Source organism: Physella acuta, unplaced genomic scaffold (assembly GCF_028476545.2).
Source record: "Physella acuta isolate Inbredline_101_S28 unplaced genomic scaffold, ASM2847654v3 ptg000573l, whole genome shotgun sequence".
NCBI classification, from domain to species: Eukaryota; Metazoa; Mollusca; class Gastropoda; family Physidae; genus Physella; species Physella acuta.
Window position 1 is genome coordinate 122275 of NW_026732092.1, and position 24395 is coordinate 146669.

The window sequence follows — 24395 nt, forward strand, 5'->3', positions numbered from 1 at the left end:
TATAAAGGTTTTTGCAGCATTAATGTGAAGATTTTTGTAGCTTAAATGTAAAGATTTATGCAAGCTAATTGTGAAGATTTTTGTAGCCTAAAGGTAAAGATGTATGCAAGCTAATTGTGAAGATTTTCGCAGACTAAATGTGACGAGTTTTGCAGGCTAAATCAACTAAATGATAGGTTTTTTTTCGCGAATTCGTGAATTCACGCAGTCAAAATGCGCAAATCCATTACTGGATTTTCTGCAGACCATTGTATTGCATTTGTGCAGACAATATAGATCTGTGTATTGCATTTCTGCAGACAAAATAGATTTGTATTACATTCTTACAACAATATAAATCTGTATTGCATTTCTGCAGACGGTATAGATCCGTATTGCATTTGTGCAGACGGTATAGATCTGTATTGCATTTCTGCAGACGGTATAGATCTGTATTGCATTTCTGCAGACAAATTCCGGGAAATCCGACAGAGAAATTATATTATATTCTTGCAGCCCAATGCCCAAATCAAATTTCATGTATAGAATTTGAAGAGTGAGAAGTGTTGTCCAAATAAACTGTTTTAGGCTAATGCATTTGATTCGATATGGCGTGTTGCAGGATGTGGAGTTTCTTTATGTCTCAGAATAGCAGCCCTCTGTCTATCCGTTTCTTTTTATGTAGTGTATGTGCGCGTATGTTTTGTGTTGGTTAAGATGAGAAGAGATAATCTTTTGTATGTTCTAGAAATTTCAAACTAAATCGAGACAAAAATACTTTTTTGTGTCATTATTTAAGCCAACTCTCTATTCGAAGCTTTAAAGTAAAGTTCCTTTTTACAAGCTTTTATTTAACTCACTTCCTCTGTCTGTCGCCAGTCGTCAGTCTAGATCGAAACGCCCGAGCAAAATTACTGGCACTTCTAACTGACAGATACGGTTCGTAGTTGGAACGTGGATGAAGACATGAAGACAATGCATCGTGACATTAAATTCGACTTGATTGGATGCCTAATTATTTTTTTTTATGAATTAATTAAAATTTTGACCAAATTAGTAGGCAAACTTGTGTTGTTATACTGGTTTAAAGACGCTGTGCGTACACTTAAATATCTAGGCTTGGAGTCTGAATGCTTGACTGGACGGCCAAACTTATATTGTGATTCTGGTTTAAAGAAGAAGCTTGCGTACACTTAAATATCTAGGCTTGGAGTCTGAATGCTTGACTGGACGGCCAAACTTATATTGTGATTCTGGTTTAAAGAAGAAGCTTGCGTACACTTAAATATCTAGGCTTGGAGTCTGAATGCTTGACTGGACGGCCAAACTTATATTGTGATTCTGGTTTAAAGAAGAAGCTTGCGTACACTTAAATATCTAGGCTTGGAGTCTGAATGCTTGACTGGACGGCCAAACTTATATTGTGATTCTGGTTTAAAGAAGAAGCTTGCGTACACTTAAATATCTAGGCTTGGAGTCTGAATGCTTGACTGGACGGCCAAACTTATATTGTGATTCTGGTTTAAAGAAGAAGCTTGCGTACACTTAAATATCTAGGCTTGGAGTCTGAATGCTTGACTGGACGGCCAAACTTATATTGTGATTCTGGTTTAAAGAAGAAGCTTGCGTACACTTAAATATCTAGGCTTGGAGTCTGAATGCTTGACTGGACGGCCAAACTTATATTGTGATTCTGGTTTAAAGAAGAAGCTTGCGTACACTTAAATATCTAGGCTTGGAGTCTGAATGCTTGACTGGACGGCCAAACTTATATTGTGATTCTGGTTTAAAGAAGAAGCTTGCGTACACTTAAATATCTAGGCTTGGAGTCTGAATGCTTGACTGGACGGCCAAACTTATATTGTGATTCTGGTTTAAAGAAGAAGCTTGCGTACACTTAAATATCTAGGCTTGGAGTCTGAATGCTTGACTGGACGGCCAAACTTATATTGTGATTCTGGTTTAAAGAAGAAGCTTGCGTACACTTAAATATCTAGGCTTGGAGTCTGAATGCTTGACTGGACGGCCAAACTTATATTGTGATTCTGGTTTAAAGAAGAAGCTTGCGTACACTTTAATATCTAGGCTTGGAGTCTGAATGCTTGACTGGACGGCCAAACTTATATTGTGATTCTGGTTTAAAGAAGAAGCTTGCGTACACTTTAATATCTAGGCTTGGAGTCTGAATGCTTGACTGGACGGCCAAACTTATATTGTGATTCTGGTTTAAAGAAGAAGCTTGCGTACACTTTAATATCTAGGCTTGGAGTCTGAATGCTTGACTGGACGGCCAAACTTATATTGTGATTCTGGTTTAAAGAAGAAGCTTGCGTACACTTAAATATCTAGGCTTGGAGTCTGAATGCTTGACTGGACGGCCAAACTTATATTGTGATTCTGGTTTAAAGAAGAAGCTTGCGTACACTTTAATATCTAGGCTTGGAGTCTGAATGCTTGACTGGACGGCCAAACTTATATTGTGATTCTGGTTTAAAGAAGAAGCTTGCGTACACTTAAATATCTAGGCTTGGAGTCTGAATGCTTGACTGGACGGCCAAACTTATATTGTGATTCTGGTTTAAAGAAGAAGCTTGCGTACACTTTAATATCTAGGCTTGGAGTCTGAATGCTTGACTGGACGGCCAAACTTATATTGTGATTCTGGTTTAAAGAAGAAGCTTGCGTACACTTTAATATCTAGGCTTGGAGTCTGAATGCTTGAATGGACGGCCAAACTTATATTGTGATTCTGGTTTAAAGAAGAAGCTTGCGTACACTTAAATATCTAGGCTTGGAGTCTGAATGCTTGACTGGACGGCCAAACTTATATTGTGATTCTGGTTTAAAGAAGAAGCTTGCGTACACTTTAATATCTAGGCTTGGAGTCTGAATGCTTGACTGGACGGCCAAACTTATATTGTGATTCTGGTTTAAAGAAGAAGCTTGCGTACACTTTAATATCTAGGCTTGGAGTCTGAATGCTTGACTGGACGGCCAAACTTATATTGTGATTCTGGTTTAAAGAAGAAGCTTGCGTACACTTTAATATCTAGGCTTGGAGTCTGAATGCTTGACTGGACGGCCAAACTTATATTGTGATTCTGGTTTAAAGAAGAAGCTTGCGTACACTTAAATATCTAGGCTTGGAGTCTGAATGCTTGACTGGACGGCCAAACTTATATTGTGATTCTGGTTTAAAGAAGAAGCTTGCGTACACTTTAATATCTAGGCTTGGAGTCTGAATGCTTGACTGGACGGCCAAACTTATATTGTGATTCTGGTTTAAAGAAGAAGCTTGCGTACACTTTAATATCTAGGCTTGGAGTCTGAATGCTTGAATGGACGGCCAAACTTATATTGTGATTCTGGTTTAAAGAAGAAGCTTGCGTACACTTTAATATCTAGGCTTGGAGTCTGAATGCTTGAATGGACGGCCAAACTTGTATTGTGATACTGGTTTAAAGAAGCTGTGCGTACACTTAAATATCTTGGCTTTGAGTCTGAATGCTTGAATGGACGGCCAAACAGAAGGAGTGCTCAGATTATGGTGTTGGCTCAATAGAACCAGACGGGCAGATATAAATAGAAAAATCGAGAATATGACGCTTGACTGGACGGCCAAAGAAAATTACAAAATTCTAGTTTATGATGTTTGTTTTGAAGAAAATGGGCGGCCAATCATTGATATTTAACTGAACTGTAAACATAGGCATCCGTGTTTAGTTGAGAAGTTAAAAGAACCTCATCGGCCATCTTAAGTGCTGACGATTAGGCAAAGATGTCTACAGAGAAACTGGACGGCTGTGAGTGTCGGTGCTTAGTTTATCTCTGTTATGATGCTGCAGTGTAGATGGACGGCCAGCATACCACCACCCTAGCCCACGCACCCATGCACGAAGTGTAAAAAAATTTGTAGCGACGCTAATCACATCAGCTAATGTTCATTTTTTCCCCTGTTGCTATTTTTGTTGTCGGCCGCCTTTGTTTATTTTTTTGTGTGAATCCTGAGCATCACCTTCTGCACGTGAGGCGTGTTGTCTATTGTTGTAGCTGCTCATCCTCCTGTGTTCTGATGTCTCGGCTGTTATATTTAGACCACCTGCTTGTGTTTCGTTTCGTTTATTTTGACGTTTAGAATTTCAAGCGAGAAGATACATGTGTTTACGTGTTCAGAGACAAAACTCAAAGGCTTATTAAATGGATAGGTTGGGTTGGTTTTTGGTTATTAACAAATATGCTGATATTCTATAACATTTATATTCAATGTATAGCACTTTTTGATTGTATGCAATCTTCATAAAAGTTAGCTTTAAAACATTTCTATTTTGTGTGTTATAACATTTTTCCATTGGGCGGCGTAGACTAGCTATCCATAGACTGCTAACCGGAAAATCTCGAGTTCCAAACCGGGTCCCGTCAGTAGAAAGTTCCTTGAGTCGACCCAGCTCTGATGGGTACCTAACTCACGTTAGGGAAAACAAAGGCGCCTGGGCTTATGGTGACCACACAATCCCATCATATGCCGAGGTCACTGAAACAGATCAACTCCACTTCATCTGCCCCAGTCTTATGTACGAACGGGAAAAGATGACGATGATGAAATTTTTTCTTCCTGGCTATATAACGTTTTCTACCTGATTTGTATCACTTCCTACCTGAGTATTGTACTTTTGATTCTAATCAAGTTAAACAAAGAACCGGTGATTCTTGTGTAAAAATCTTCCTTATTAGAACATTTGTAGACTACAAGTGTACTGCTAATATCTGTTATTGCCGGTGTCGCCTATGTGACATCCCCCCTCCCCCCCCCCCCCCCCACTCTGAGGTAGTGGTAGTCGCCCATGTAAACCTAACCTCCTGACTATGACTACCCCCTGGGGTGGAGGAAGTCGCCCCGGGGTGAGGCGCTGATTGGCTGCACCCGTCTGATTACGAGCCGTGCTGGGGGAGGTACCGTGAGAATTACGTGTGCGGCCAGCCAGATCCTGCTAGCACATGTCCCAGCGGCTGATTAGCTCAGGATGTAAACAGCTTGTTTGTTGCCTTCACTCACCTGGCCAGTAGCAGGGGTTTGTTTCTCTCTCTGTTGACCTGGACTTACAGCTTGTTTGTTGCCTCCACTCACCTGGCCAATAGCAGGGGTTTGTTTCTCTCTCTGTTGACCTGGACTTACAGCTTGTTTGTTGCCTTCACTCACCTGGCCAGTAGCAGGGGTTTGTTTCTCTCTCTGTTGACCTGGACTTACAGCTTGTTTGTTGCCTTCACTCACCTGGCCAGTAGCAGGGGTTTGTTTCTCTCTCTGTTGACCTGGACTTACAGCTTGTTTGTTGCCTTCACTCACCTGGCCAGTAGCAGGGGTTTGTTTCTCTCTCTGTTGACCTGGACTTACAGCTTGTTTGTTGCCTTCACTCACCTGGCCAGTAGCAGGGGTTTGTTTCTCTCTCTCTGTTGACCTGGACTTTGTCATCACCTGGCCAGTAGCAGGGGTTTGTTTCTCTCTCTCTGTTGACCTGGACTTTGTCATCACCTGGCCAGTAGCAGGGGTTTGTTTCTCTCTCTGTTGACCTGGACTTTGTCATCACCTGGCCAGTAGCAGGGGTTTGTTTCTCTCTCTGTTGACCTGGACTTTGTCATCTTTGTCTTATCTCGTGGGTTAATTACTAGGTGATTACGATACACAATCACATATTAGTTTACATCGCACCATTTTCATTTACGAGTAAAAAGTAAGTAAGGTACAACTTCTGGACCCGGCGGTCAATATTGCAGATGAAGTAGAGTTAATTTGTTTCTGTGACTTTGACCTATGTAGAGAAAGTATGACCAGTCATCTGCCCATACGGTTTTACTTTCCTAAACAGTGTCCATCCATAGCTGTGTGGACTCAGTTGTCATACAGAGTCAAACCCTAGATGCGAACTCCAGACTTATGGGTTAGCAGCATTTCTCTCTACCTTCCTATATTGTTTTACAATCCTAGACTATTAATTCAAAGGTGTGTTTCGTGCGTGGTGAGGAAATCTATAAGATGTGTATCCCACCTACGTGTAAAAGATCAACTAAACATGACAGAAACCGTGGCCATATTCTAAGTATGACTGCGATCAGATCTAACCCACACTGCAAAGAGCGGCCTTGCGAAACTTGAAATCCAGTACTCTTAAGTATGGTAACGTGGCATCTGTTTGACATCACTCTCCGTATTTGATCCACATTCTTGCACTATTACCCACTCTAAGCCTCAATTGTTCTCTATGTACTGCGCGTCACCTTTAGTTTTCCTTACACAAAAAGACTACGTGATCGAACTTTTCAACTCGCTAATCGCCTGTACAGCTTCTCACGGATTCCGCCTATCCTTCTATTGAAAGATTAAGTCGACGGTGTAGCTGTCTGATTCGATGGGGCTCTAACCCAATCTCCCCAGCACTCCAGCCGTCAACGATTGTATCCCGTGCGCTACAGTCCTCTAGGTAAACATTTATCTTGCCCAAACCGTTTGCCGATGGTCTGGCAATAATTTGAGAGCAAATTTGCCCGGGTCACGGGTGTGTTCTGAGATGCTGGGTTTGGTTGGTAAACTTGCTATCACAGATAGGATATCAACTCATTCGTATTGCGTTTCAACTTATTTAGTGTGGTGCTAATGTTATTAATAGTCATCAACGGTAGTTACTTATGCAAAAGTCAGCTTTGAATATAACATTGTATCTGTCTATTGGTCAAAGAAGGTTCATCTTTTGCCCGGCCTCAGAAGTGACCATAATGACCATCTATTTTTCAACAGCTGCTAGTGTTAACACCAATGACTCAAGGTCAAGGTCGGGCCAGACCCAGACCGTCAGCATATCCGATACGTTGGTTTATCTCTTCTTGTGCAAAACGTCATAGCTATTTTAAGACACTTGCTTCCCCGATTCTACGTCACACAATGTAGTCCTAGCCCTAGTGGGCTTACCACTAGATCTAGTAACACACACGGACATATCTTGACACTTACTGTTTTTTAAGCACAGAACTACGAAGACATATTTTAATTGTTATACGGACCATTACTTTAAAATAAACCCAACCTCTAATGATTTGTGCGAAAAAACAAACCCCACTATAACCGATTGATAATCGATTCCTCCACCTAGAAGATGCAATGCTCATTGATTGCTTCAGTTAAATCAATTTTTTTCTATCGCAAAAAATTCAACCCGTTCATGTTAGATTTTAAAGCAATTGTGTATGGCCTTGAGTACACAAAGAATTAATAACGAATCTCCTATTACACGAGCCGGTGGGGGGGGGGTGTATTGAGAAATGGATACATCGACTTGTTGAAGCGTGTGTTGGTGATCATGTTGGTCAATACAATCTCTTGCCGTCTGGCGTGTTTTCTTTAAAGTGTACAACAGCCATTGATACCGTACGGATAAGTTTATTACTGGTGCTAATCCAGGTTTATCTACTCCGTACGGCAAAGGGCGCTCTTTAGCCAACAAAGCGTGACAAACCACACAGAGTTTCAATGATGCCGTCAGCTTGCTAGGCACGTGCCTATCTACAAATACAAATGGAGTCTCGCGCTAGATCTAATAGTACATTGGCCCCGCAGTAGAAGTGCAGGTTGCTTATTGTAACTGACCCGACAAAGTTGGGCTTTTTTTTAAAAAAAGAGGTGATAATTTGTTGGAGTAGCTTCCCTTGTATTGCTTCAGGTTTTTTTTAAACCATCGACTGGTGTCTTATTAAATGGGGCTCTGCTAGGGATGTAGAAATGATGACGTTAAAACTGACCCTGAATGGAGACAACGATGACCTTGTCAGTGTCTAGACGATGGTGTACTGCTTCTTTCATCTTTCCTTGCCATAGATATTGTTACATAGTTACCCTGAACATGTACTGCTCAATACAGTGATATCTTAAAATAGCGGTGTTGGTCAAGCTATTCATATTTTATGCTAATAAACATCGGACGCTGTGTATTAGGTTAAGTTGAAAAAATAGCAAGTGTGTCTAGTCACGTGATGACCGCCTGTGTGTGTGCTGTGGACGCGTCATTCAATGTCCCCACCCCCACCTCGCTCACTAATCAGCCTCAGAACATCCGCCGTCTGGAAAAAACTTTGTGGAGAATTTCCAGACTTTCCGCCCACACATACTTCCCTGTCCATCGCCAACCTAATCCCCACCCTCATCGCTGAATATATCTCTACCCCCCCCCCCCTCCTTGTAATCCTCACCCTCATCGCTGAATATATCTCCACCCCCTGCTTGTAATCCCCACCCTCATTTGTCGTATCAATCTCCACCCCCCCCCCCAGGTAATCCCCACCCTCATTGCCGTATCTATCTCTACCCCCCCCCCCCTTGTAATCCCCCTCACTGTATATAGCTACACCACATCCCCACCCCGTATACATATAATCATCACCTCCCTATATATATATATATATATATATATATATATATATATATATATATATATATATATATATATATATATATATATATATATATATATATATATATATATATATATATGTGTGTGTGTGTGTGTGTACCTATCCTTAACCCCCACCCCATATCCCCACCCTCACTTCTATCTCACTCCCCCCCCCCCCCCACTTCCCGATTTCCCCCCACCCCCCAAAGTTCCCTTGTCAGAATCGCAGAATGTACTGAAGACCTGCAACTGCCGACTAGTGTCGGGAGGCCGAGGCTGGAGGGGGGGGGGGGGAGAGAACCACGGAGGTGGGGGGTGGGGGTGATAAACTTAATAAACAGCAGAAGTAAATTTTCTACCGAGCAAGTCGCCGCGGCGCGCGTGATCCGGGCTTGTCCACCCAATGTGTGGCAGGTGGCTGTCGTCCCCGCCACCACACCAGGGACATCGGAGGTTGTTGTGTTTTTTTTTTCTCTCTCTCTCACCCTCGGCTGGTGGATGCTGTAGGTACACATAGGTCTGTAGGCTGATTAGATCGTGGCTTTCATTGACACGAGCCGGCGCTGGGATAACACTGGCTGCCGATTGTTTCTTTGTGTCCTCGCCGAGTGTGATTGTAGTGTTTACACGAGCTTTAGACGGTGCTTGTTGTTCAGGTGGATATTTCCTTACGTTGTAAATCGCAGTGCTGTTTTTTTTATTGCACATTAAAAAAAAGAATACCTTTATTTTTATTTTTTTATTTTAGTTTCAGATAGATTAACTCTTTATTATTTATTTATTTATTTTATTTATTTATTTATTTATTTATTTATTTATTTATTTATTTATTTATTTATTTATTTATGCCTATTTATTATTATTATTAGAAATAATGTTATTAATAAATATTATTTATAAAAATTAAAATATTATTATGCCTATTATTAATACTTTATTAACTATTTTTATTATTATTCACAATTATTATTATTTGTATCTAAATTTTCATAGTTTACTTTTTTTTTTACTTAAAGCAATTAACCTATTTTTTAACTTGATGTTAAAATCGATAGTGACTGTTATTTAACGGTGAAAGAATAAGTGATGTGCTCCGTCAAGGGAAGCTATCGTTAGGGGAGCTCAGTTGCCCATACACCGGTGACTTGACTGTTGGACTCGGTGAGATTCTCTCTCTTTGGTGCATTCGTTTGTGTGTGCTTGTATAGGTTCTGGAATAGAGCGGATAAGTTAGACACCCACTCGTCAATAAACATTGGTTTGTTACAAATCAGTAAGCCGTAATTACGTTTTAGTTATAAGTTAGTCAGCCGTAGCTAGTTAAAGCCAGTAACCCTTAGTTAAAGTCAGTATACCTTATTTAGTCACCCAGTCAGTAAGCATAATTTAGTCATGTGTCAATGAACATACTATTTGTCTTTTAAACCTGCCCGCTTATAAGGGTTTATTTTCTTATTTGTTCAGAGATTATCTACTGTACTCATTAATCTGTTTAGAGATTGGCTACTTCATTCATTAGTGTTTATAATGATTGACTTCTCGATTCATTAATGTGTTTAGTGATTGCCTACTCGATTCATTGATGTGCTGATTAGAGATTGTGTACTGGATTCATTAATGCTTTTAGTGATTGCCTACTCGGTTTATTAATGTGTTTAGTGATTGTCTACTCGATTCATTGATATGTTTAGTGATTGCCTACTTGATTCATTAATGTGTTTAGTGATTGCCTACTCGATTAATTAATGTGTTTAGTGATTGCCTACTCGGTTCATTAATGTGTTTAGTGATTGCCTACTCGATTCATTAATGTGTTTAGTGATTGCCTACTCGATTCATTAATGTGTTTAGTGATTGTCTACTCGATTCATTAATGTGTTTAGTGATTGCCTACTCGATTCATTAATGTGTTTAGTGATTGCCTACTAGATTCATTAATGTGTTTAGTGATTTGCCTACTCGATCCGTGTGCCGAATAGCCATTGCTATCTACTATTAATTTGTTTAGACCTCCAACTCTATTCATTAATGTTCCTATATATTAAGATGTCTAGATGGCCTACTATAAGTCTATTCATTGTGCTAGAACGCCTACCCTATTCATCAATGTGTTGAGCCTGCGATCAAGCAGCGGGCTGATCATGAATACAAGACCTAAGCGGTGCCACCGGCCCCTGGTACCTGCCCATTAGTGTTTCCTCTCTCCACGGTTCACCTGGTCTGCGCTGCCGGCACTCGGTGACGGTTACTCCGGCTTCTGTCTTAAAACCGGTTTAAATAGTTGGTCCGCCGGTATTCGTACTTTATCGGTGTTGTTTACCTCCGGCTAGAAGTGCATTCGGCGGTCTAGACGGACTGACACACTGCCTGCACCCAGCCAGGGCCGTGTCGATCTGATCGTGTTCATTTCAATTAGCGGTATACTGGTGTGTTGGGGGTTCTCATGTTGTGTACACCGGTATGTTGGATATAGGGTTTCTAATGTTGTGCATACGGTATGTTGGGTATATGGGTTCTCATGTTGTGTACACAGGTATGTTGGAGATAGGGGTTCTAATGTAGTTGTGTACACAGGTATGTTGGATATAGGGGTTCTCATGTTGTGTACACAAGTATGTTGTATATAGGGATTCTAATGTTGTGTACACAGGTATGTTGGATATAGAGGTTCTCATGTTGTGTACACAGGTATGTTGGATATAGGGGTTCTCATAGGTATGTTGTATATATGGGTTCTACTGTTGTATGCAGAGGTATGTTGTATATATGGGCTCTCATATTGTGTGTAAGGTATTTTGGATATTGGCGTGCTAATAATTTTTCCATACATTCGTTGTTGTGTTCCTTAAGTGTAACATCGGCCAATTGTTTTTGTGTCTGATACTGCACCCATGGACCGTCGATGTTTGAGGATCCTAATGTTATCGATCTATTGATTAAGATTACCTGAACCAGCGTGAGTTGTTTTGTGATTGATCTTAAGCATCGATTAGCTATTGATTGATTAGTTTCAGTCTTCTTAACACCACACCAAACCGTAAACTTAGCCATCACCGTCGGTAAGACGCGCAGTCATGGGGTCGGTGGATAAAATGTTGGGGGACACCTCTGCTAAACATGGCCTTAGTCTAGTCATTGATAAATGTAAAGGCTTGAACTGGATATATCATATTTGCTTAGAAATCAATGAAAGCGGTAATGTTCTTTACAAGATAAAAATTGAATAGGTATACGTGAAAAAAAAAATCTAAACTTAAAAGACAGTAAAATTCTCCCTCTCAATCATAGAAAACAGTAGATCCCATAATTTAATGTGTGAAAACGAAGACGGATAATCTGATATCACGGTGTCACTTGCCTCTCACGTTAAAATGCATGTATTTCTGTTGTTTAAACGCGTTAGATTTAAATCTATATATCTTGACTTAATCAGCCACACCTCTCCACCGGACTATGTTTTTGTGCAGCTCTCTTTGGTTGAGCCCATGTAAACCCAGCAGCCCTTACTTCTTCTCTAGGATTATTTTGACCGGCCCATTTTTCTTTTCCACTGAAGATTCCAGATTCCAGTCCATCGCTTTCCTCGCGATGTTGAAACCATCTCTTCTCCGGTCTGGAGATAATATTTTAAGTACGGCGCATGGTCTCCGTTATCTACACTTGTCAGACTGTAGGATGTGCCTGAAGCTTGTACCGATTCGTCTAGCCGCGACATGGCTTCCGTCTAAGTCTGGTAACTCAAGCGTCTAGTGCAAGATAATTACCCTGCTCGTTTGAGTCAAACACTATTTTATTAAAGCACATTTCACATTTTTCTTCTCACACTTTTCTTCCTGGTGGCCTTCTAGTACACTCTAACAAATCACATTTCACACTTTTCACACTTTGCCGTCTGTTGGCTTTCTAGTACACTCTAACAAATCACATTTCACACTTTTCACACTTTGCCGTCTGTTGGCTTTCTAGTACACTCTAACAAATCACATTTCACACTTTTCACACTTTGCCGTCTGTTGGCTTTCTAGTACACTCTAACAAATCACATTTCACACTTTCCACACTTTGCCGTCTGTTGGCTTTCTAGTACACTCTAACAAATCACATTTCACACTTTTCACACTTTGCCGTCTGTTGGCTTTCTAGTACACTCTAACAAATCACATTTCACACTTTTCACACTTTGCCGTCTGTTGGCTTTCTAGTACACTCTAACAAATCACATTTCACACTTTCCACACTTTTCTTCCTAGTGGCTTTCTAGTACACTCTAACAAATCACATTTCACACTTTTCACACTTTTCTTTCTAGTGGCTTTCTAGTACACTCTAACAAATCACATTTCACACTTTTCACACTTTTCTTCCTAGTGGCTTTCTAGTACACTCTAACAAATCACATTTCACACTTTTCACACTTTTCTTTCTAGTGGCTTTCTAGTACACTCTAACAAATCACATTTCACACTTTTCACACTTTTCTTCCTAGTGGCTTTCTAGTACACTCTAACAAATCACATTTCACACTTTTCACACTTTTCTTCCTAGTGGCTTTCTAGTACACTCTAACAAATCACATTTCACACTTTTCACACTTTTCTTTCTAGTGGCTTTCTAGTACACTCTAACAAATCACATTTCACACTTTTCACACTTTTCTTTCTAGTGGCTTTCTAGTACACTAGCCAGTCTTTATTGTGTGGTACTTGTCCTGTCTGTGTACACATTTGTTGTGTACAACCTCGCAGACAAAAGATATTTAGTACTTTGGATCTTCTGTGTATGCATGCAATAGATTTAGTTCCTTAGTAATATTTATCTTAATATGTGGACGCTGTAAATAAAACATGCCCACTGGATTTGTGTGTACACACTGTGAACCCATTAAATAAACCATGCCCCCTGGTGTTGTTTATGTACACACTAGCTGTATATCTGCTCTTAAGTTTATAGAGTGTAACGTGGCTATGTCGTGTTAAGCCTTGGCGTTTTCTTTCAGTTTATTATCAATTATTAACGATGGATTCTTTGAAGCTTTACAATACCCGTTGTGTATGCTTTACATAAAAACATCTAAAATCTTGTTTGCTTTTTTTTTTTTGTTTTTTTTTAAGTTCGCGTTGTAAGAAAATCAAATATCGGCTATGTGATTGTGGTTCTTGTGTCCATTTGTTTAAAAATGAACCTACTTCAGTTTAGCTGTAGGTGATCATCGCGTGGTTATAGGGCAGCGCCTGGTGTCGTGTATTTCATTAAGGGAAGGCAGCTCTTGTCTGGTAACAAAGTAGCATCTATTGCCGTGTGTGTAAGTTATGTGGGTAAATTCTATCTCGCATAATGAAGGGCTCATCTCGAATATGTTACTAGTTTGGAACCGGGTGATTAGCTATTCAAGATAAGGTTGTTGTTGTTCTTGTGTGCGGCTCTCAAGCTATTGTGGCTACTGTATATGAAAATAGTTCTTTGAATAATTGAATTTTAGAGGGGGTGAAGAAACCCAGGATGTCATAGAGGGATAGAGGTGATATGATATTTTCATGACATTTTCTTCAGCAGACATACGATATTTTCATGACATTTTCTTCAGCAGACATACGATATTTTCATGACATTTTCTTCAACAGAGATACGATATTTTCATGACATTTTCTTCAGCAGATGCGATATTTTCATGACATTTTACAGAGCATTATATTTTCGCAACATTTTTCTAGACATTTAGACGTACTATTTGTATGACGATTCCTAGACATGATATTTTCATGAAATTTGGATCTTTACAACAAGATATTTTTACGACATTTTGATCACTGAGACACGATATTTTCATGACATTTTGATCACTGAGACACGATATTTCCATGACATTTTGATCACTGAGACACAATATTTTCATGACATTTTCATCACTGAGACACGATATTTCCATGAAATTTTTATCACTGAGACACGATATTTCCATGAAATTTTTATCACTGAGACACAATATTTCCATGAAATTTTTATCACTGAGACACGATATTTCCATGAAATTTTTATCACTGAGACACGATATTTCCATGACATTTTGATCACTGAGACACAATATTTTCATGACATTTTGATCACTGAGACACGATATTTCCATGAAATTTTTATCACTGAGACACGATATTTCCATGACATTTTGATCACTGAGACACAATATTTTCATGACATTTTGATCACTGAGACACGATATTTTCATGACATTTTCCTAGATATTGAGACCAGGTCAAGTATCGGATATCTTGCTAGCTGATTTTAGAAATAGCTCTAAGATGTCTATTTATTCCTCACGGTGGGAAAGGCCGTTGCGGTTCTAAAAATAAACATAATTACATCCTTGACAGTAGTTATTGGTCTAGGACTAACAAGAAACTTGTGTCAGTTCTGTCAGTCCAATATTGTCACGTCATCACTATCTTGTCATGTCACTGCCATGTCAAGAAGTCTGTCATGTTAGCACTGGGTATGTCAGGCAATCGGTGTCATGTCAGGCCATCAATGTCATGTCAGTCAATCACTGCCATGTCAGCACTGTCATGTCACTTTTAGACTACTTTATTATGGTTTACCTTAAGATTTTTCTTCTTTTGTAAAGTACAAATTACGAGAGATGTTTTTTTTTACCCGTTTAAAAATTAGCTAACATTGGCCTTACTAGTTACAATCACTAATTATTAGGCCTACTTCTTAGGTTTTTTTTACACTGGAAATTTCTTTTTAACATGTTTGGTCCTCTTTCAGGTGTTCTAATATCGTTGGTATATTTTCTAAATCATAACAACTCTTGGTTTTTCTTCTACATTAAAAAAACGTCCAATAATTTTTATTTCTTTGCTATAACTACGAATCGTAAGTTTTTTAATACGTTTTTGGCAGGGTTAAGTGTTAGACATGATAAGTCGCTGTCTCCAGTCTCCTCTGTCGGAGGAGACTGGGCTCTTGGCATGTCTATGGTTACACTCTGGTAATTTTTACCGTATAAATACTAATAACCCAGTGTTTAATAATACCCACAGAACTCGGATATTGGCATGTTGATTGTAAGAGTTTTACCGTATAAATCCTAATAGCCCAGTGTGTTTTTTTTATAATTCTCACATAATTGGGCTCTCGGTATCTTTGTTGTGAAATTTTTACCGTATAAATCCTAATAGCCCAGTTTATTTTATAATATCCACAAAACTGGGGTCTTGGCAAGTCTATTGTAAGTTTTACCGTATAAATCCTAATAGCCCATGTTTTATAATGCCCACAGAACTAGAGTCTTGGCATGCTTATTATACGTTTTACCGTATAAATCCTAATTATTCAACAGTCTTTCCCCAGCGACCTTGAGCGAGCTATGCGAGAAATTCATCCAGTTAAAATTGAGCGAGTGGCCAAATAACGCACCACTTTGCATATAATTACATATTCTCATACAACATATGACATCTAAATTAGGTGCAGCAGTTGTTCTGTTGTGAATACATGATGTGGTAGCAACCTATGGAACTGCTGTATAGAATAATTTTCATGTGTTTTAGTTCTACTGGACGCTCGAGTTGATTTTGTTATTTAAAGGGAAGTTTGTTTCGTTTTGCACCGCTTCAGGTATTTGGATCTTAAAAGAGAGAATTTGTGCTTGTTGTTTCTAGTTTCATTAGGGTTAAACAAAGTGGCACGGTTGTGCTTGTTGAGTCGGGCTAAACTTGTGGAGGCAGACTCTTGAAAGCAGAAGTTGTGGTGCCAGTACTGTCCGGGAGTTAAGTCGTCTGGGTGCGTTTAGTTGAAATGTCTTATCAGCTAAAGTCTTATTTTTGTGTTTAGTTGAAATGTCTCATCAGTTAGAGTTGGGTCATCTGTGTGGGTTTAGTTCAAAGTTTTCATCAGCTACCGGATGTTAGGAGTGCTGGTCAGCCGGTTTAGGGTGGCATTTGAGGCAGCTGAGCTCTACCTCACCTACGCCAAGCTTGTCCCATTCCCTATATGTGGCATAATTGAATCGTTAAGAAGTTTTGTAAAGTTGTAAATAATGACTGATAATGTAAGGCTAGCTGCCAAGCAGTAAGATATAGCTTCAAAGGATCTTTAGAAAACACACACACATATATATATACGCATATATATATAGGCATATATATATATATATATATATAGGCATATATATATATATATATATATATATATATATATATATATATATATATATATATATATATATATATATATATATATATATATATATATATATATATGAGTGTGTGTATTATGTATAGTTGTCCCTTGGTATCAAAATATGACTGAGACAGTCAGCTGAATAAGTATTGTTTGACGAAATGACTTGGCCATAAGGCTTCATTTCAAATTGAGTGATCGTGTCGATTTACTGAATAACTACAAACTTAACAAGATAGAAAACTACCCTATACCTGATTGGTATCGTTTGTAAGGCTGCTGTTTATATACCCTCTGTTAGGCTGGTCGATGTATCGAATCTTCACATAGGGACGACGTACGATTACGAATCCATAACTGGAGGGGAGAATGTAATTGCTAGGATGTTGAACGGGAGAAGTTATAAACGGTTTCCTTATACGTTTCTTTGTTTCATTTAAAGCCCCCCTCCCCCTCTCATCTTTGTCGAGGTCTAGACTCAGAGGACACGTTAATTACACGTGCTTCCCTGCGGTCGATAGCTGTATGTTGTTCATATTCTCGATCTAACTTGGCTCCAAAACCCCGAGGTCGATATCGATTGGTTACGTCACGTTACGTAATCACCGATCGCTCCCCTTTGCAAGGATGACCCGCCTAGTTGACGTGAAACGAGACCTTCATTAAATACTATTATCCCAATACTGTTATCCCAATACTATTATCCCAATACTATTATCCCAATACCATTATCCCAATACTATTATCCCAATACCATTATCCCTGAAATAACTAACAGGATTGTATGTCCGCCATGATGGTGAAGTCGAGACAAAAGATTGGGTGTTGTCTCCGGTAGGTCGCAAGAACCAGTTGATGTTTTGAACATGTTCCTTGACACGCGAAAAAATGTTTAAATGAATTTTTTGGTTTGTTGGGCGTGTTTATTATGTTTCTTCCTGATTATTGTTTCACTTTGTTTGTTTGTTAGTTGTGTTTTTCTAGTGGAAGAAGGAAATGTATTTTGAGAAGTGCTCGCGGACGCTCTGGGTTGAGCGCGGCAAATTTCCAGGAGATAGCGCAACTCTTGTTCTGGTTGGTGGACTAGACAAGGTGGGGGAGGGGGGGGGGGGGAGAGGAGCAAGTTCAACTACTATTGCAAGCAGGTGGGGGTGGAACTAGTTTAACTTCTTTTTGAAAGGGTGGGGGAGAATTTAGCAAGTTCAACCACTATTGGATGCAGTGGGGGGGGGGGGGGGGGGTTAAATTACTACAATTACTATTGGAAGCTGCAAGGAGGGGAAGGCAAGTTTAACCAGGAGAGAAAAATGGAGTAAGTTCAACGTCTATTTAAAGCGGAGGGGGTGGGGGAGTTCAACCACTATTATAGGGAGGGGGGGGTGAAGGGTTGTTAACGAGTGCAAAAACAGCGTAGCTTTGAACATAGTGAATTCTATATCAAAAAGTATTTATTCTTTTCCATCGGTGAATGACATTAGCGCGTGACAGGTGGGATCATTGCCGAGTTACACGAATAGGTTAAAAATAGACGCGTGTGCTCGCGAGGTCACGTGGACAGCCTCATTAGCTGGCAATGTCTTTTGTTCACGTGACGTGTGTTGGGTTTCGTGGAGGGTTTCAGCGCTAAGTTGTTTTCATCTGGCTTAATGGGTTGACCTTGGGTTCTGTGAAAACTCACTGATGCGGATCTGCATCTGGATCTGAAGCGTGGCGAGCTACTGATGTGACTCGCCATGTGCTCTATACACAAGGGGGTCTCATTCGCCTTGGCACGCGTCGCCATACATTTTTTAAAATTTTGTTTAAGAGCTTGATTCTTTTTAATTTATAACATTTTTTTTTCTAATTTTTACTTTCTCGTATACGAAGTGTAGAGGAAGTATTGTAATCGTGCAAAAAAATCTAAATTTAGATTTTAAGAAATCTTAACGTTTTACACCTCCCTCAGTCGGAAAAAACATAGTTTTGCAATTTTGTCCGTATGTCTGTGTGTTTGTCTATGAACACGATAACTTAAGTACCGTTACAGCTAGTTGGATGAAATTTCATATATAAGTATTATATCAAATCTATAGTTCTGTATCAACTTTTTAGCTATTTCCGGTTACCGGAAATGGAACTTATTCTACTTTTGGGTTTTCATAAGCCTGCAACATTAGTAGGCATACTGTTTCAGTTAGATAGACGAAATTTCACATTTAACTCTTAAGTAAAAGATCTTATTCTCTGCCTTGTTTCAAATTTTCAGTACTTTCCGTTTACCAAAAGTAATACTTTACGCTATTTCGGATTTCTCAAAAATGCACATGAATTTATACACACATTGTTTGCTGTTCCCTTGGTGCGCAATTCTTTTTTCTACGAGACTCTATTCTATTTTAAAAAGTTTAAGTAATTAAAAATGGATTAAAATTCATGTCTATATCCCGAGGTGCCATCCCCCGTAGTGTTATATAAGTAAATTCGAAAAAGTTTAGGGGAGATCAATGCTGGTTTATTTGAAATATAATTTGGATGGGGTAATGAAATGTAGATATTTGTGAGTGTGTGCTGCCAAATGTAAAGTTACATTTAGACGGTGTATTTCAGTTCTTATAATATTAACTAAACAATTTACATTAAATTCTGTATTGTGTATTTCATTTCCGGTACTGTCCACAAGTTACATTTAAGTCTAGATAGTGTATTGTGTATTTCTTAATTTGTCGGTTAGAACTTCTTCACATAGTGCATAGAGCCTATACGGCTCCAGGGCCACATGATGCTGATGTGTGGTCTTTTGATAGTTTGCTAACATTGTTTGGGCTTTGGTGTTGAGTAAGGTTTGGTGCTTGTTGTAGTGAGAATGGATGTTGTAGGAAGTTTGGTGTGTGTTGTAGTGAGGGTGGGCGTTGTAGTGAGAGTGGATGTTGTGGTGAAGTTTGGTGGGTGTTGCGGTAGGTTTAATACGAGTTGAAGTGAGCACTGGTGGGGTTGTAGTGAAGTTTGGTGGATGTTGTAGTGAAGTTTGGTGGGTGTTGTAGTGAAGTTTGGTGTGTGTTGTAGTGAAGTTTGGTGGGTGTTGTAGTGAAGTTTGGTGGGTGTTGTAGTGAAGTTTGGTGGATGTTGTAATGAAGTTTGGTGGAGTTGCAGTAGGTTTAATACGAGTTAAAGTGAGGACTGGTGAGGTTGTAGCAAGGTTTGTCACGTGTTAATGAGTGTGTGTGAGGTGTCAGTTAGTGCTGCTGGGAATATGATGGAATATATAATCTATTGACTCACCGTAGGCTGGTATTATTATTTCAATACGGGCCCGTGGGTGTTGCAGTAAGACCACAGTCTATTGACGTACGACTTAACATTGATGAATAAGCTTTGATCACCTGTGGCCGTGAATTAGCATGAAGTCTAGCTATCGCGCCACATGTTGCTGGGGCTCATGGTGTGCTAGTATCAGCACTCACGGTTCTATTCACATTTTTCTGACAGATGTAGAGTATATAGCAGCGGCGATTAATAGATTTACACAGTAAGAGGCTTAAGCTTAGCACTTAGCAAAAAAAAAAAAAGAACGTTTATAGTTATAGTTGTATTGTTTAAGTCAAGCTGTGGCCGATTGTTATTTAAAATTAAAATATCTTTTTTTTGGCAAAACACAATAATTCCCATTTTTCTTTTGTTTTATTTTATGCATTGGGTACCAAAACAAATAAATGTATTTCTAACTAATAATAAAATAAAAACAATGAAACATTAAATTTGTTTAAAATGGCAGCACCCGTTACGGATTGCCTTAATTGATCAACGATTGATCTGCTTGTAACAGTGAAAGTGTGTCGGTACCTGTCCTTAAGCACCTCCCCCACCCTAAAGAATTTGAGTCGCCCACATATCTACTGCTACGTAACGTGTGCTCGAGTTTTACCTAACGTAAAAATTGATTGGATCGGTGATTATGTCAATTAGAGATGCGAGGAGATGCCACGAATTTTTCTGGATAATATAATCGTTAAAAATGTGGCTTGCCTTGGGTTCTCAATTAAAGGATGATTTTTTTTCTTAGTAACCCGTTCTTAGGTTTTCAATTAAAGGATGATTTTCTTTGTTAGTAGTCCGTTCTTAGGTTTTCAATTAAAGGATGATTTTCTTTCTCAGCATCATGTTCTCAGGTTTTCAATTAAAGGATGATTTTCTTTCTTAGCATCCTGTTCTTAGGTTTTCAATTAAATGATGATTTTCTTTCTTAGCATCCTGTTCTTAGGTTTTCAATTAAATGATGATTTTCTTTCTTAGCTTCATGTTCTTAGGTTTTCAATTAAATGATGATTTTCTTTCTTAGCATCCTGTTCTTAGGTTTTCAATTAAATGATGATTTTCTTTCTTAGCATCCTGTTCTTAGGTTTTCAATTAAATGATGATTTTCTTTCTTAGCATCTTGTTCTTAGGTTTTCAATTAAAGGATGATTTCCTTTCTTAGCTTCCTGTTCTTAGGTTTTCAATTAAAGGATGATTTTCTTTCTTATAATTAGCATGACGTTCCTAGGGGTTTCATTAATAAAGTAACAAGTAATTTCCATCCTTACGTCTTTTATTAAATGGTGATTTTCATTCTTAGGGTTTTCATCAATGGGGTTATTCATTTTCTTGTTTTTATTAATTTCTTATTTCCGTTAGGATTTTCAGAAACTGACGATTTCCGACCATAGGTCAATACCATTGTATAAAAAAATTACTCAAGCTAAATCAATATTGTTGTATTTATTCACTTATTAGACGAATGTATTTTTCACCATTCATTAATAATCACACTTAATTTAGCCAATAAATTGTTGTAAATGAAGGCCCCATATCCCTACATGAAAGGTTTAAAAGTGTCCAGCGCTAATGATCTAGTGGTAAAAAACTTTGACCGACGGGGTAACATCTCGACATGAAAGGTTTGAAAGTGTCCAGCGCTAATGATCTAGTGTTAAAATACTTCGACCGACGGGGTAACAGCTTGCTATGAGTGTTGCTGGCACACCTGTTGTGCTCCCGTTTGATGAGGTCAGGGTGCGGGTGAGCGCTTCACTGCACACGCACCGGCTCCATTGGCCGCTAATTTAAGTTCCTCGTTTGTGGGATGTGGGTCGCTCGTGTTTGGTTTTTGTCGGTTAATTATTGGTGTATTTTTGTTAGGTGACCCTGGATAGTTTTTGTCAGTTAATGATTGGTGTGTTTTTGTTAGGTGACCCTGGATAGTTTTTGTCGGTTAATTATTGGTGTATTTTTGTTAGGTGACCCTGGATAGTTTTTGTCAGTTAATTATTGTGGTGTTTTTTAGGTGACCCTGGATAGTTTTTGTCAGTTAATGATTGTGGTGTTTTTTTAGGTGACCCTGGATAGTTTTTGTCAGTTAATGATTGTGGTGTTTTTGTAGGTGACCCTGGATAGTTTTTGTCAGGTAATGATTGTAGTGTTTTGTTAGACGATCCTGGACGGTATTTGTCATTTAATAATTGTGGTGTTATAATTAGTTTTTATCAGTTGATGATTGTGGTGTGTAAGTAAGCGACCCTGACATGATTGATTTAATGATTGTCACTAAACAAAGATTTCCAATCGATGATTGTCTAGTAAGGATATGTTAATTTTTTTTTTAGATTATAAGATTTAACGATTGGGCAACCTGTCAACCTGACTTTAAATATTCCACAAAGGGCTGTTATAGCGGTGCTACCTTCCCCCCCCCCCCCCCCCTTCATCGGGTGAGATGATTGCGCCGTTCCCCAAACCCGTAAGTTGAGAGTCGAATCAATGACTAGCAGGTGTAGATGGTGATTCTTAAGACGATGTCTCTTCTCTTAGGTCGGCTTTTGTTTTCGTTATAAACCTTTCCTTGTGTGGCGTTTACAGTACCCGTGAAATAGCATGTACTCTGTACATGAAAATGTACTGGTTCATCAGTCACGTGACCATGCACTTAACAGTTTGATTCGTTTGGACTCGCTGACCACTGCAGTATAACAATCAGTGATCCCCTATCATCTCCCCCAAGTAACTAGACACGACTGACCACTGCAGTATAACAATCAGTGACCGCATATTACCTCCCCCAACAAGACACGACTGACCATTGCAGTGGTCGCCTATCCCCTCTCCCAAGTAACAAGACACGACTGACCACTGCATTATAGCAATCAGTGATCGCCTACCCCCTCTCCCAAGTAAAAAAAACACGACTGACCACTGCAGTATAACAATCAGTGATCGCCTATCACCTCACCCAAGTAACAAGACACGACTGACCACTGCAGTATAACAATCAGTGATCGCCTATCACCTCTCCCAAGTAACAAGACACGACTGACCACTGCAGTATAACAATCAGTGATCGCCTATCACCTCCCTCAACAAGACACGACTGACCACTGCATTATAACAATCAGTGATCGCCTATCCCCTCTCCCAAGTAAAAAAAACACGACTGACCACTGCAGTATAACAATCAGTGATCGCCTATCACCTCACCCAAGTAACAAGACACGACTGACCACTGCAGTATAACAATCAGTTATCACCTCACCCAAGTAACAAGACACGACTGACCACTGCAGTATAACAATCAGTTATCACCTCACCCAAGTAACAAGACACGACTGACCACTGCAGTATAACAATCAGTTATAACCTCACCCAAGTAACAAGACACGACTCACCACTGCAGTATAACAATCAGTTATCACCTCACTCAAGTAACAAGACACGACTCACCACTGCAGTATAACAATCAGTTATCACCTCACCCAAGTAACACGACACGACTCACCACTGCAGTATTCTACGCCACTCTTACTTGCTCTATCAACTTAACGTATCCCCATTCCACAGAGTTGTTTTCTCCTGGGGCCCTATAAAAAATATACGGGGACCGCTGTTAAGAATTATAACATATTCAATTAATATCGAACGTGCTTCGCCCGGCCAAGAAAACATGTCTATAAAAGCAGGATTAGATGTAAATTCCGGGGCATTTCGAATATCTAATCCTCTATTTCTTTAGAACTGAAGCATATATGACTTTAATATCATACTAGCCTTGGGGTTTTCCCCTCCATACCGTGATCAGGTTATGTTTTTATGTAGCAATCTGCTTTCAAAACAAAAAGGTCAATAAGCAGATATTAAGCTAATACATTAACAGGCGATTTTTTTTCCTTGTTGTTTTATTGCTGTGGGATATACCTCATTGCATGCGGTTTCTGTGGCGAGCTTACATCTGCATGCGTCCTGTAGGGTTATTTATTTGCTTGACAGGGGGCATAATCAGTTGGCGAACCTGTTTTGTTATTCACAAGTTCATTAGATCTAGTGGCATTATGTACATAAAATCATTTGCAAATGTTAGCCTCACTACGTATTATTGTGTGTGTGTGGGTATATAGGCTAAATATAGGATATATATATATATATATATATATATATATATATATATATATATATATATATATATATATATATATATATATATCAGATGTTGAAGTGGTCTAATTGTTACAAATATGACATTCAATTGAAATTAGATATGCGACTCTAATTTAGTGAAATGTGCCGTAGCCCTTGTTGTTGAAAGACCTCAGGTTGTCTAACTTGTTGACACAAATATAAAGGGCTTAAATCCGAACTCACACCACGGATTATATAAGCCCACAGTCCCAACGGATTATAAACCCACTTTCAGAACGGAATATAATCATACAATAACAACGGATTATAAGCCCACCATAACAAGGGATTGTAAGCCCGCAATAACAAGGGATTATAAGCCCACCACGGATTATA

The 24395-nt window shown here is 39.1% G+C and overlaps 1 protein-coding gene across 3 annotated transcripts in view; it reads left to right on the forward strand.

The window, feature by feature from the left end:
* Positions 1-24395, forward strand: part of LOC131946853 (nuclear hormone receptor HR96) — a 102170-nt gene that overhangs the window by 39674 nt on the left and 38101 nt on the right. The window lies entirely within an intron of this gene.